This window comes from Malaya genurostris, chromosome 2 (genome assembly GCF_030247185.1).
Source record: "Malaya genurostris strain Urasoe2022 chromosome 2, Malgen_1.1, whole genome shotgun sequence".
In the NCBI taxonomy this organism is placed as follows: Eukaryota; Metazoa; Arthropoda; class Insecta; order Diptera; family Culicidae; genus Malaya; species Malaya genurostris.
In genome coordinates, this window is record NC_080571.1 from 11,867,901 (window position 1) to 11,883,226 (window position 15,326).

The window sequence follows — 15,326 nt, forward strand, 5'->3', positions numbered from 1 at the left end:
ATTGCTATCACCTTGAATAGTCTATATCCTGTCGCTTTTTTCACTTTTTGGTCGAAAGAATACGACGTTTAGACCTTTTTTGTCTCATCTCTGATGGAAAGGTTCGAGTTTCGCTTAAGCACAGCTTTCGCTGGGATTAGATCCTGTTTACTGTCAAACGTGGGACTACGGGTAATTTTGTTATGTGGTGATGTGACATAGACGGATTTTACACACTTTTGGTAATCTGTTTTTCAAAAACAATTGATATTTTTCTGAAAACCTTCCGTTCACGAACTAACTATAGCAATTAGGAACAACACATGAAAACTTGGACTGAATCGATTCATTGGTTTTTTAGTACAATCTACAATATTCCACATATAAGGAAAAAAAATTTCCACAAACATAACAAAACATGTACTATTCGATGCTTTCCACTTCATTGACGTGAAATCATTTTCACACTGCCTAGAGTAATTTAAAGATTGCGATTCTTTTCTCGAGCCTGAACGTAACCCCTTAATCTACTCTTGAACCTATTCATTTCTACATTCCAGTTTCGATTGGAATGTCACGCTATTTACCAGAAGAAATATCAAGGGAAATAAATGAATTTTATTTCCTGATTCAATTGATATTAACTTTTAAAAAGTTTTCGAAAATAATACTGGACATCCCTAAAGGTCAACCGTGTTCAAAATTCTTATTTTATTACTTCCATGACGTAAGTCGTCAACTATTCGGCACACCACACAAGTCATCACCATGGTCATCGTTGTGGCAGGTTGTGTGCCGAAAACATGACCTCAAAAAAAAATTCACGACATAATTAATCCTGCAGAAATGATAGACTCCGTCGCCGCATCGGAAAGCTAGAGAAAAGCCTCGTTCGAGCATATCAAATCATTCGAACGCCACTCAAACGAGGTGGTAATCGGCACTAATTTTCCTGCGTACGGTTTGAAAGGGTCTGGAGGTTAAAACGTTTACCTCTTTACCAACACCAAACGGTGTTTCCACCTTGCGAACCGGTGGAGCAAACCAATCACTTGGACCATCCTCCGACGAAGTACGCGATGCCGTTGGTGAGTTTTGCGGTGGGAAGCTCGTAAACTGTGGAGGGATTATAATATCAATTTCGTGAAGAAAAAAGTGACGAGCGCAGCAGATATCGAAAAAATACTGCTAATTTGCTCTTTTGCTTCGTCGGCGGCGGTACGGCGCGATATGTTGCGATAAGGAAAATAGCGTTCGACTTTTTAGGAGTGTTAATAAAAATGACATTTTTCTGTCGACTTGATAACGTACGGCCGAGGGTCGGATGGCCACAGGAGTGCATTGTTTTGGAACCAGTTCGGTTGGTCTTGACAGTCAAAACCAAGTGATTGCACGGAAAAGTGTTCAACCTGACAGGAGCAATTAACGAGAGGCTGAAAAGTGACCGGATTGCAAACACCATCCAAGGATAAGAGCTGCTACTACTGTTATTATAACTGGAAGAGGGAGTGCTTCGTCAGCCTGTCGGCCCTTACCGGACGGCCTTTCCTCTGATGAATGGGACGTCGGCAAACTGATAAAGCCTAATTGATAATCCAGTTCCAACTGGAGCAACAGGTGTTGCTGTTTATCGTTGACTAGGGAGGGGGGGGGGGCGACAGGGAAAACGGAGAACCGGGATTGGATCGTATGCCCTTGATTGCGACTGAACGCCGAACTGCTGCAATTAACAAATTGGGATTCGAGAAGACACTGCAAGTTAAAACGGCCGAACAAAAAATATAGTAATTGAAATGACACGGAATCAATTTATCAACATGCCGACATTTATACGTTTACAATATATTTGAAAAAAAAACTAATTGCTTTTATGTGGCATGCAATGTTTATCGATGTAGAAGAGTGAAGATTGTAAAATTGTTTGCAAGATTCGAAATCATCATTCCATCACCTAGCTCCGCCTTAATTCAAAGTTTTCATCAAATAGATTAAACTATTACAGATAGTTTTCCAATTAGTGGAATGCAATTCGATGATAGCAACGATGTGTGACGACCTTTAATATAACTTTCTATAGTCGTCGTATCCAACTAAAATCTTGTAGCTGTCTGACACGTTGATATTTAGTGCTGTCCTGTCCTGTATGACCATGAGCAAGAGATTGAATAGAGAATAACGTAGATGCAAGAATCACGAGCTATACCAGGTTACATCATGAGACTGATATAGTGGACTGGATATGTAGCACGAATGCTGGAAGGAATAATTCCTGGCGCGACACCCGAACTGGAATGTACACTCTATTGGACCATTGTCCCGTGCTAAAACGGTGTGTAAAAAATGCAAAATCCATGTCATAAGTCACCAGATGCATGAATCATGCTTCGCACTGTTGCAGAATCCACCATATTCACCGGATATGCTCCCCAGCGACTATCACCTGTTTGCAGACCAAGGAGTTCTATAAAAAAAGGTATTGAAATGATAGAGAAGCTCTGGATTGATTGCGTTGCTTAACGAAAGTTAACAAAATTTTGACGGAATTAAGTCTGGCGAAATTTAATGAAGTCCAACATAATTAGCCAAGGTTCGATGCTCTCGTGTGTTCTCACACTGTTTTTTAAAACCAAATTATTTTTCGCTTCATATGAGACCGTTTCACACATTCGGTTCCAAACATTCCATGAAAATCTCGGAAAACCGGTGCCATAACTATTCCAATCCATTGGGTTTCCCAAAGTAGCATCGAAACGCTCGTACCAATTTCAGTTCATTTCGGGGTTTTTATTCCGATCTCTGGTTAACTGACAATAGTGGATTCAAAGTATCACCTTCATTCTTGTTTACGGCCGTATGCGATACGATCGAAAGTATATCAAAATCGTATTCCCGTTTACGTTCGAATCAATCAGACTTTTGAACATCACACATGCATAAAAACAACGCCCATCCAACTTTACAGACTATTTTTTCATAAATTTTTTTTATTCGGGCCGATTCGCGTACAAGCTTTTCGTGGCCGATTGAGCCATGTTTTTATTAGAAAAAAATATTTTTTTTACCATTTTATCTCGTCACCTTTTTCCTAGGGGGAGAGGAGCTTCCATTTTTATCTTGCGATGATTGAGGGGCACTTTGTTCGTGGCTCGTCTCATCATCCATTGCCGCATCGGTGGTATAGTTGTTGGTTTCCGTTTTTCCTTCATTTTCCTTGTAATTCGCAGTCTTGGGCTCGTTGTTAGTTGCTGTAGACGCGCCTTGTTGTACATTAATTGCAGTTGCTGGCTGGTTTGATGGTGAAACAGGAGTACTGCGCTCACTAGTTTCCGTTGTTGTGCGATGGTCCTTTATTTTCGTTTGAAGATGTCTTTTCGCAGTTTCTGTGCAAGGTTTGCCGTAATGTGCAAGTTGTTTACAAAACTGACATGTAACCAGTTGATTTTCATAGGTAATCAACGTTTTACATGGATGTATCCCGTCTTGACCACAAATGATGTAAGATGGAATTGCTTTACGTAGTTGCATACGTACCACTCGCACGCCATTCCGCATACCGGGGAACAAATTCCACCATACTTCTCTTTCAATGGAAAGGATTTATCCGTACTGCGACTTATTTTCCCGAACGAACTGATCGCTGGTCTGCGGGGGAATGTCATGCACGCGTACTTCTATGGCTTTGTCCACCATGTACACAAGGATTTTATATTTAACATTGTCATGATCAACACTGTGCATCCCGTTATTAACCGAAGTAAATGCAATTGCATCTCTTTCATGTTTGAACATAATGTAAACACAGTTAGACGCCTTGTTGAATTGAATCTCAATTACATCATTAACGTTTAGATGCGTTCGTTCCTTAAGCAAAATTTCAATTTCGGTTGCTGCTGGTCTAACTTTGCAGCGCTTGAAATCAATACAAATTGAATTTGGTCTACAAGGCCAAGTTTCAGACTTTGTTAAATCTTATTTGCCCATTTCGTACACTCTATTGTTCACTACATTGTATTGTCTTTGTTTCTATCGTCTCGACCGTAAGCAATTGTCGAATGTGTCGGATGAGATGCGAGCACGAACTGGGGCACAGACTTGAGTTGTAATTAAAAATGTTTGATATCATTTGTTATTTGACTTGTTTTTCTCAATGATTTTGTATCATCATGCTTGCTTACGTTCGTATCAACTATTCGACGAACACATGCTTTCGAACGAATGCGAACAAACCATTCTTGTTTTCACTCGAATGTGTACGAACGCGATTCCTGTGCAAAAGAAGGATCGGCAGCGCAGGTGCTTTTTTATGATGATTCCAAGCATCAAAGAGGTGACAAATGCTGCATAATAAATGAATATCGTACTCAGGACCAATTTTATTCAAGTCGGTAAATAAAATTTTCAAATTAAACTTCGTCCAAAGTAAAAAAACATTAAAAATAGCAGTCCGATCAGAATTATCTGCGAAAAATATGTTGCATTTTTCTTGCATTTTTTTCATGTTTTCGGTAGTAAAATCGTGTATTTAATATAAAATAAAGCATGTTAACCCATGGCGTATTTTCTATAAAGTACCCAATAGTTGTAAAATTTGATGCGTGAAAACTTGGAACCGCGCTTATATTCGAAGATTCGCCAGAAAAAAAACAGATTTCTACGATGAATGCTATGCTTTCTAAATGTTTTATACAAAATACAAATTTGTGATTTGATTGCGAATTCCCTTCAGATTCGAAAATAAATTTGATGAAAATCGGTTAAACTTTTTTCAATGTGTTCGAACAGTTGATTCGCAACATTAAACTGACGAATCGAAACGGCGGCATTTCGTCTATTCGTCCGTAAACGAGAATGGGACGCTTCGTTCGTACGAATGATGTTCGAATACACTGGGGTCTCTTTTTACGCGGTTTTTTATGCGGATTTCCGAAGTTACGCGGATTTTCAAAGTTACGCAGTTTTTTTCGGCATCAAAAAACAAAATTTTCGATTTTGGAAGTCTCAAAATTTTTCTATGTCCCAAAGTCGATATCCAAAAAAAAATTTTTTTTTTTTGATATTACACTAAATTAGGACGTTCCATGCATTTCTAAGATATTTGGAATAAAAATTTTTTTTTCTTTAGTTTGAAGGTTTTTTTTACGCGGATTTTCGAAGTTACGCAGCTTTTTTTTACGCGAATTTCTAATTTTAGAAACTAAACTGGCATACATTCTAGCGTTTCGCATATAGGTAATCACAAGAATTGGACTGATTTCCTCAAGCCTTAGCAGTACCCGTTCGTCGTATGGTCGATACGGACATAAACAAGAATGAGGGTGCATATCAATATATGTTAGTTGACGCCAAAAGTACACCCGATTCCGCATCAACATGACCAAACACGCTTCCGTAGTACGCTCGCTTTCATATTTTAAGTCCGGAGTTAGCATGCGCTGCTTTCAGTGGCAATAAATTTTTTTATCTCAGTACTTATGCTTTATTTTTACCTAATATTAATTCAGTTTCAGGAAAAAAATAAATATTTGGATAGGCATGCGCAAGCCACACTTCATATGGAACTATCTAAATTATCTGATAAAATGGAAATTGCGAAAAAATAAGAATTTGTGACAAAACAATCCAAGAGACTGTCTTCGAGCGGAATTGCATCTAGTTCAACTTTCATCCCCACCTCTGCGATTTCTTTTCGAACTTAAATTCTCTAATTTGGCTGGCTGCCAAATTATATGCGAGAACGCTTTAAATGAAAATAAATTCCATTTAATTCCCGATTCTAGGTTCTGAAATCTGAGACAATCAATGTTCGATGTTCGAACTTCGTAAACAATGAATTTTTCCATGCTGTTAGATATAAAGTTATAGGTATTTTCAGAACGGGTTTAGCGAGTAGATTATTTTCGCCATCCAGGTCCCCGATTTCTGGATGCACTGAAAATAATGGTCTAAAACTTTGGAATGAACTTCGCGACGTCTTTTGATTACAAATATCGAAACATTTTTTTAAACTAAACGCAAAAATTGTTACAGGATCGGATTCTTAACGTATCTAGAAGGAAATCGATGACGTCAAATATATTTCTCATATTAAATTCTGAAATAAGCTTCTACGGCAGACGATCAGCGAAATGGGAATGCCAAAGCCACTTTTCAGATTGACCTGCTTCAGACAAACGTGGTACCGATGATCGCCAATTTATCTAATGCCTCACAGACGTGTGGTTTGATACCAATATTCTCGTGGTTAAAAAGAAAGAGCATTATTTGCGTAAAAGTTGAAAAAATGTTGAAAAAATCGTTTCTTCGCGGTTATGGTTGCGGTCAACTGCTGGATCTCGGCAGGATGTCAAAGCATTTTTTAAAAGGCAACAAAGGATTGAAGGAATAATTCTTCCATTGGAACTTAACTTTGTATTTTTGTGCTGCCATTTGAAATTTCCTCAATTTCAATGGATTCACTAAGTTCTTGATTTTAATATTTTCATTTTTTGAGTTTCACAAAACTTTTGCCTTTAAACAGCAAAATGATAACACAATGTGATATTATTTGAAAATTTGATGAGTCGATATCATATTAGGATTTCAATCTGATGTTGTTATCATAATCAAATATCAATTTGTTCTAATTTAATCTAATTTTTCACGAATAGTAACAAACACAGATATTTGTAGTTCGATGTACTATTTGCAACCATCATCAGTGTATTTCTTTAGGGAGCCATTTCGCGGAAAGCCATTTCGCCGAAAGTCGTTATGCCGAATGGGTCATTTCGCCGAAAGTGTCATTTCGCCGAAAGTGTCATTTCGCCGAAAGGGTCATTTCGTTTACATCACATAATTATTAGTTAAATTAGAACACTGCAAATTCTGGTTATTCTTCAAAATTATGTATTTGTTTCTTTATATTTCCTGGATAATTGATGTGCCACAGCCACATAACCGAAACCAAGATATAACCGAAAAGCCAGCTGAGCTTGCCGTGGGATGCTGCGGCCTCTTGCATACAAACCTGTAACCGCCTCGTTTGCCCGGTCTATTCAAAGCTAGGTTTCTTTACTTCAGTTAGCGAGGTCGGATAGCACACGAGCAAAACGTTCAACATAACGGGAGTGAACATTATCAGTTTTTATTCGGTTGTTCGGCGAAACGACATTCGGCGAAATGACATTCGGCGAAATAACCCTTTCGACGAAATGACCCTGTTCCACCTTTTTTGTACTAGTTAAGGAAAATGATTAACCGTTAACACATTTTGCTAAGTTACTTATAGGTATTACCTTGGAATGTTCATCTATTTGATTTGATTTGAATTTATCAATTGGATCGAGATTTAATGGATCTTTTTATTTTTGCTCCATTTCTCTCCATTTCATTGCTGTTCAAATTTTAAGCACTAGAGACTAATATTTCACAGCATTTGCTATATCTAATCTCATCCAATGCCGTACAGCATTTCAAAACTTTTAAGAGCCGATATTTTAGCCAAATGTGGTGCTATTGAGGGTGAAATTTATGAGAGACTTATTGCTTTCAATGAATTCTATAGCCAGCTGGCAAGCTTCTTGGAATAAAGATGATCTGGGTCGGTGGATGCACTCAATTATTCCTAAAATATCGACAAAGGCATGCTTCAGGGGACTGGAAGTGAGTAGGGATTTCATTCGTGTGATGTCCAGACTCATGTCCAATTACTACATGTTAGATGCGTGGAGTATCGTGATGTCAGATCTCAAATAATAAATTCTTTGTGTACCCAAGGTAGACCATCCAATGTCCCAGTTCGCGACATTCTTGCTTGTCGTGATCTTTCTTACATGAAACTTTTTTATCATTTCATTAAGTCCATTGGAGTTCCAATTTAAATTTGATTTTATGTTAGACTGTTTTCTCTTCCATGAGTTCAACCAATAGCCAACTATATGATATTGAATAAAAGTGATGAACTGATACAAACAAACCTAAATAGTTATAAGATCATGTACAAAATAAATGTATTTTATTTAAAGTAATTTATAATAGCAAATCGCTTGACAAAAACAATGTTTAGATTAACTAATGAATACCAACATACTAATATGATATTCGAAATGTATTAGGTTTAAAGTACTATGTATTATGGATGTCACGGCGAAGAAAAACTTATGTATATTACCTATGAAATAAACGTATCTATGAAAAAAAATTTCTAAACTTTTAAAAAACTCGCACATCATTTTCCTGCTAACCTGCTAACAATTCCTTTAAAGCTTTCACTAACCAGCTAAATCTATTTTGTTAGGAATTGGAGCTAGACAAAGTTTGATTTAAAAGTATTAAGAAATTGATTAAATTTAAAAGTATTTAAACTTAAAATAATGTTCGTTTTAGGAGTTTGTATATACAATACATGAGAGTACCCTAGATTCGTAATGTAGGATGCGATATACTCGCTCTTTCTTAAAATAAAAAAATCGACAAGTGGAACTTGAACTGTTCAGTTTGGCGAGCACCATTTAGTAATGAGCTGTGAATTCCACTCAAATATTCAAATGATTTAAATTTTGCCTCTAGAAAGGTTATACAATGCGGACTTCTTTTAAAAATTATGAAGCATAAGCAGAAACTATCCATCTGTGTATTTATTGTACACATAATACCTGATTTTATATTAAAAATGAAAACAGCAACTTAATTGAAGGAATATCTAAACATCCGGAGCGAGAAAACAATTTGTACAATATTCACTTGGAGTAAATTTCCCCCTCAGCATGTCAACGATCGTTTTCAACCAAGGAAACCAAGGAACGTTATCGATTGACATATCTGAAATGGGACCGCCTTCTGCTGTGCTGATTGAATTGTACTGCCATCAGCGGCCACTCACCGAACAATAGTGCGTCTCAAACTAATCCCATTATTCTGTCGAGTTCCGACTGTTTTAATACCACAAAAGAACATTACCGAAACAGAGCGCCGGGCTAGTGGTCGTAAACTTCTAAATATGCACAATACGACTCATCGGAATTATGGCGATTGATCATAAAAAACCAGCAAATGACTCGCATCCCAATGTCTCAGTTGACGGAGTGCGATGTGTCTCCGATTGTAAAACGCTAAGTGGTTTCAATTTGATACCAAATAACCCGGGAATTCTATAGATTTACACTTGATTCTTTCAAATCCATTAACAGGCGCATTTTGGAGTAGATGAAGCCGCAGTGTATCTAATCGTGGGTTGATCATAAATCTACAACCATTTACTACGTGATAATCATATTGATGACGTTTTTGGGTCACTTGGTAATCAGGGACCAGACACATTCCCTCGCACGCACATCTCATCAATTCGATATTTGATCTGCTTTCGATTATACTTCGGTGATCTGGCGATTTGTAATCATTCATCGAAGAAACCTCATATGAAATACCGAATCAAATGATTACAAAAAGAACAACTTTGGTAACCATTCGAATGTCGCGAATATGTAGAAATTCACACATTTTAAATCAGTTGTGTAAAACACGTTAACGATTTTTTTTACTTTCTACACTTTTCAGGATCTTCAACCGCCAGAACGTCGCCGAAAAAGCGACAGTGCAATAGCGGAAGTAGAACAGTAAACGCAATATCGATGTTGTCGCCTGATGGCGATTGATCACCGTTGGATTAACCGTTTGCGAAATCGACCTGGGAAAACGTCTGTCTGCCGACAAAGTGATCGCGTATGATTGCCGCTCAGTGTTTACAAACTAGTTTATAAACGTAACCTGGACTAAGTGACGTCCCCGTGTCCCGGTTTTGATCAAATGTATTTTCGAGTAAAGATGTGACAGAACAACTACAACAACGAACGGTTCGTGCAAGAAGAATCCTCCGAGTGTCTGTTAGTTTTGCTTAATTGTTGTTTGTCGACATTCTTGATTTTTTTATGTTCGTTTGCTCTTGTGTTTAATTAAGAGTTATCGTTCTATATTTGGAAGGCACACAAAAACGCATAAGGAATATATGACCGATAGTACGTTCGAATCCAGACAAGAGAGAAGCCTCCCGAGGACGAGGTTTTGCAAAACATGCAATATAATGCAGTGGCGTCTTCCGATGATATTGTTTAACCGATTCAAACAGTGTGTTCGTGATAAATTCATCGACCGTTGATTGTCGTGCCTTTCTTCGTCGAAAAGGACAGGCGAACAAGTAAAGTTTTGTTACTAGTTGATTAGAACCAACGGGCGCCCAGTATTATTGTGAAGTGTCCGGAGTGTCAACAAACCTACGCGTGGAATCAACCATTGAAGGTAAGTGTTCTATACGTTCTTGGGACAAAAAAATGTCTTCTACCCATTATGTTTTTCCAATGCCTTTACTTAGGCTGTGAACCATTTCACGGTTAATTTTAACTTTTGGTTAAAATCTGACACTTGAGTGGTTATTTGGTGTCGAGTAGTTAAATTTGTTTAAAACTGTGGCCCATTTCAAAATTTGACAGACGGAAAGTTATTTGGGTTTATTTTCCACTGGAAATAATTTCAACTAAAGAATTAGTATTAGAATTTTCATTGCGAGATTTTTTTCAGTGTTGGAAAATAACTACCGATCTGTCAAAAATAACCATGCTCTCGAGCAGGGTTATTTTTGACAACATCAAATTAACCACTCGAGTGTCAGATTTTAACCAAAAGTTAAAATTAACCGCGAAATGGTTCACAGTCTTAAGCATGCTCAGGAGTGTTCAAGATGCGTAATATACGTCAGTTGCATAATATATGTCAGGTTTGACATTTAAGTCTGGGCTTTTTAATAAAAATATATGGCAGCATCAGTAACGTTTTACTCGTGTTCAAACATATAAAAAAAAGAACGGCGGGGTATACCAGTTTTAAATAAATTTGACAGTAGAACTGTGCGAATAAATAAAACTAAAACGGCTTGGTGGGGATATGCTTTTTTTCAGTTTCAGTCCTATTATGTATCTTCCACTTCCAGTTGCTGAATTTGTTCTTAGTTACATAAAAATTTAGTGGTGAATCAAATATTCTATTCAATATCTGATCAATGTAATTTGGCATTAAATAAAATATCTGACAAATAACAGTAATTTTCTTAATCCACATGAAACTCATTTGTTCTATTTATACTCATGAAAATACCTTAATTTTGAGTAAAAACTGACCGAACTACATTCTCGGTCAGAGCTGCCAAGTTTTTTTTTGTTTAATCTGTATTTGAACTAAAAATCAATCTGTATTTTCCTCGAAAAATCTGTTTAGTGAGAACTGGTTGTGCATGGCGAAAAAGGTCGCTCTACTTGGTTTAACCCTATGTAATCTAACCTTCAAACTGAAAAACGGTATTTATCTGTATGAAAACTTAATTATCGGTATTTTAAGAGAGCATATCTGTATTCCTGCTAAGACAAGACCTGACAACTGGGGGGCTGCTTTTGTTCCAAAATGGACCAGTTTCTGATTGGCTGATTTCGATGTTACTACCCGCACATTGTGAAAAGAAAAACCTTTTGCAGGGTATGCGAGCAATGATGCCAAGTATAAAGAAAATCAGGAAACAAGTTAATTAAAATGTATAATTTTAGCTCACCAATGAAAATGAAAATTTTCAGAGGATGTTTCACTTTTTTCCAATCTCATTTGTAATAAATGTTTATAGTGGCAGCACTGTGCAATTAAAATCAGCATCAAGCCGTTTTTCTTTTTTGTGAATTAAAGTGTAACCAAAAAAGATTTGTTAAATTAGTGTAAACTCGAAAGTCTGTTTAGTTTTACGAGAAGAATGAACTGTTGTGTTCCACACTGTGGTCACACTAAGCATTTCTATCCAAACTTGACTTTTTCCGGTTTCCAAAAGATCCGGTAATGGATTCGATTTTGCGTTCAACATGAGATGATTCGTGTTTTGTCATCAAAGCTCAATTAATTGTTTTTGAGCATTATTATATAATAATAAAATGCATTCACCAACATATTTTTCATGTTTATTTCAAATCAAAAACCGTGTCTAAAAATTTAAATTTAATAAATAGTTTTTTCTTAGCATAGTTATAAATAAATCTGTAAATATGGCTACACTGTAGCCGATACGTTGGTATTTATTCTACAGGGCGAAAATGACGAGAAGGATGATTCGGAAGGAAAAATAAGAAGCCAGTTGTCAGGTCTTGTCTTTGTATTCCTGTATCGAGTACAAAAATCGATTAATCGGTATAGTTGTCCGCACTGTTTTTAACTATCACTATTTGTAGAACACATGAAATTCATGAAAACATACACTTAACTCATAAAATGAGTATAAGACCTACTGATATTCAGTGGAAATTATGCTACATTTATCTGAAATGTACATCAAAACGGTAAGATATATCGTTACCTCTAGATGCTCAATGAATTTCATATGAATGTCACATTGTTTTCCACCTAGATTTCAATTGAAACACAGTTGGCCGAATCAAGTGTTTTACACATAAATTTGTGCTGTACCCGTTTCTACTAGAAAATGAAGTGTTTGACACATGTAGTTCGATTTAATAGCAAAACACATAACATCCAAAGGAAAAACAATGCTAAATGAACAATAATCTGATCTTGCATCTTAGTGAATTTGCACATGAAATCGTAGAACAAATCGCGTTGCTTATGTATTAAAATGAAAAAGCACATTAAATTGAAGTGCAATTTACATATGAATCGATCGAACACATTTTTATCAGTGAAGTGAAATAAAAAAAATAGATACCAAATTGACCACGATGTAAGATGAACTGGTGGCCGCAGAAGTCATTTTTGATTGTGTTTGTAATTTTCTCTTCGAAACAAAACTCTAAATTTTATTGCAGTTATTGAGTTATGTTTTCGAATATGTAAATTCAAACATGAAACATGATAGAATTAGATTACCTACTCAATATTTAGAGTTGCTGTGATTTTTAGTATTAGAATCAAGATAATTGAGCGTCTACGAAAAATAATAAGAACAATTACAAAACAATCATAAAATTTTCACAACCACAATACGCTGAATCGTTAGTGTGAAGTATTCAGATAAACAACGCCGTACTAACAAATGTACACAGAACAAGAATAGTATCCATTAATCGATTACTTTTTATCTAGTTTTGATTTTTTTCCGAAGTTATAAAAAACACAATAAGTAAAATCACTCAACAGCGAGAGGTTCCTACAATGAACCAACGTTTAAAGAAATTGTAAAAGAAACCTACATCTCACGAAATGAATAAAAAGACCTTACTATTGAGAAGTTATAACTCACCCTTCAGTTTAAATTGATGTAGATTTTATGGAATCTGAGTTTACCTAAAACTCGGTTACTGGAACACAAAATTAAATAGTTTTCTGATTCCATATAACCGTTTTTTTTTACATGAAAAGCCCTTCTCAATCCACCTAGTGGTGTGATAACGCTTTTCTCTTGCCATTTAAATAGTATCATTAAAACATTTGAGAATTTCAATCCTCGGCCATTAGTTCTGTGAGCATGTTAAATAACCTAATAGTAGCTTATTATTATTATTTGTTTATTAATATCCGGCTTACCTAATAGTAGCTTCAGACAAGTATAAGTCTTTCGAAATCGATTTTTTCATCTCCGAGAAATTTTTCTGCTTTGAAAAACGCTGGGATTTGTCAGTTACGTCACATATACTATTACATCTTTCGAAATGTTCGCCATAACCCTTCCGAAATTGATTGGCGTTGTTAGCTTTAAAATAAGTTTATCGAAATTCGTTGTGTCATCTCCGATCAAATTCAGTCGATGAAAAATGTGCGGTTAGTCGGTTACGTCACTTATGCTATTATAGCTTCAAAACCGGAAGTGGCAACCATTTGATTTTAGAACTTCATTCAAAATTCAATAGTAGCTATCGAATGAGCCTACACTTGAAGAAATCGGCTAAGCCGTTTGTCGGTTACGTCACTTATACCATTGTATCTCCGGAACGAGAAGTGACAGCCATTTGATTTTCGAATATGATCCATAATTCGATAGTAGTGCCTGAGCGTGTTAAAATCAGTTCAGCCATCTCATAGAAAATTGAGCGGGAAGAAAACAACGCGTTTTGTTGGTTACGTCGTTTATACCATTATATCTCCCTAACTGGAAGTGTCAGCCATTTGATCTTCGAACTTGATTCAAAATTCAATAGTAGCTTTCAAATGAGCCTAGGCTTGTTAAAATCGGCTCAGCTAACACTAAGAAAATTTAGTAGTAAAAAACAAGGCAGTTTGTTGCCTTCGTCACTTATGCCATTATATTTCCGGAATCAGAAGTGCCAGCCATTTGATCTTCAAGCTTGATCTACAATTCAATAGTAGCTTTCAAACGAGCCTAAACTTGTAAAAATCGCCCCAACCAACTCTGAGAAAAATAAATGGAAAAAAAATCTTCGGAAAGTGCACACACATACAGAAATTTTTCGATCTCATCGAGCTGAGTCGAATGGTATATAACACTTCGAGTCCCGAGGCTCTGTTCGAAAGTCGTTCTTTCAGCAAATCTGAGACCTTTCTATAGAGAAAGGCAAAAACGGATTTATTTGCCATTGTAAAATTCAGTCCATTAAAAACAACACTTTTGTGACTCTTTGTGATATGCACAAATTTCTGTATTTCATTTAAGCAGAAAAATCAATAAAATAAAAATCAAGCAGATTGTGTGTCTTATTAAATATGTTCCAATGATATTTAATATTTCTATTTATGGAAATGCTAGTGTCAGTAACAATTCAGTCAGCAGCGGTCTCGTTGGTTCCGCCTTATTACCGATAAACGGAAAATGAAACAGAACCCGATCAGATGGTAATAACAGAAGTATAACAACTGAAGTTATTTATTTCAGAAATATTTTGTAACAAATTTTGAAATATTTTTGGTTGGTAAGCTGATAAAATAACAAAAATCATAACAAAACAGACTCTAACGGGAACAAAATCATAACAGATTTTGAAACGTTTGTATCATAATTATTATTGAATTTGATATAACTACAGAGTTCCGAAAGCAGAAATTTATAACAACAGTTGTAATAATTTAGGTAGCAAATTTAACACAGAAATACTATATCACAGCTAGCTTTTAGAATCGTTTCAATTCAAAATTGTTGAATGATTTTTTTATGAAATGAATAATTTATTTAGTGATCTAAATTTTTCTTTTGATTTTTTGAAATTTTTATCATTATATTTCGATATAAAGCAACGGAAAAACTTAATTTTTCAATTAATGAACACTATCATGAGTCTTGCAAATGAAAATAAAACATCATAACTGATTTTGTTATTATATTGTTGTCATAAGATTTAACTTTCAACTGTTTTCATTTGTTAGATATCTCAAAATAA

General features: G+C 35.8%; 1 protein-coding gene across 2 annotated transcripts in view; it reads left to right on the forward strand.

Annotated features, from left to right (window-relative positions):
- The window catches only part of LOC131432759 (inverted formin-2), a 167,795-nt gene that overhangs the window by 7,585 nt on the left and 144,884 nt on the right, over positions 1–15,326 (forward strand). For both annotated transcript variants that reach the window (XM_058599260.1, XM_058599262.1), the window contains exon 2: positions 9,514–10,251. The gene's annotated coding sequence lies outside the window, so the exon portion shown is untranslated. The remainder of the gene's footprint in view (positions 1–9,513; positions 10,252–15,326) is intronic.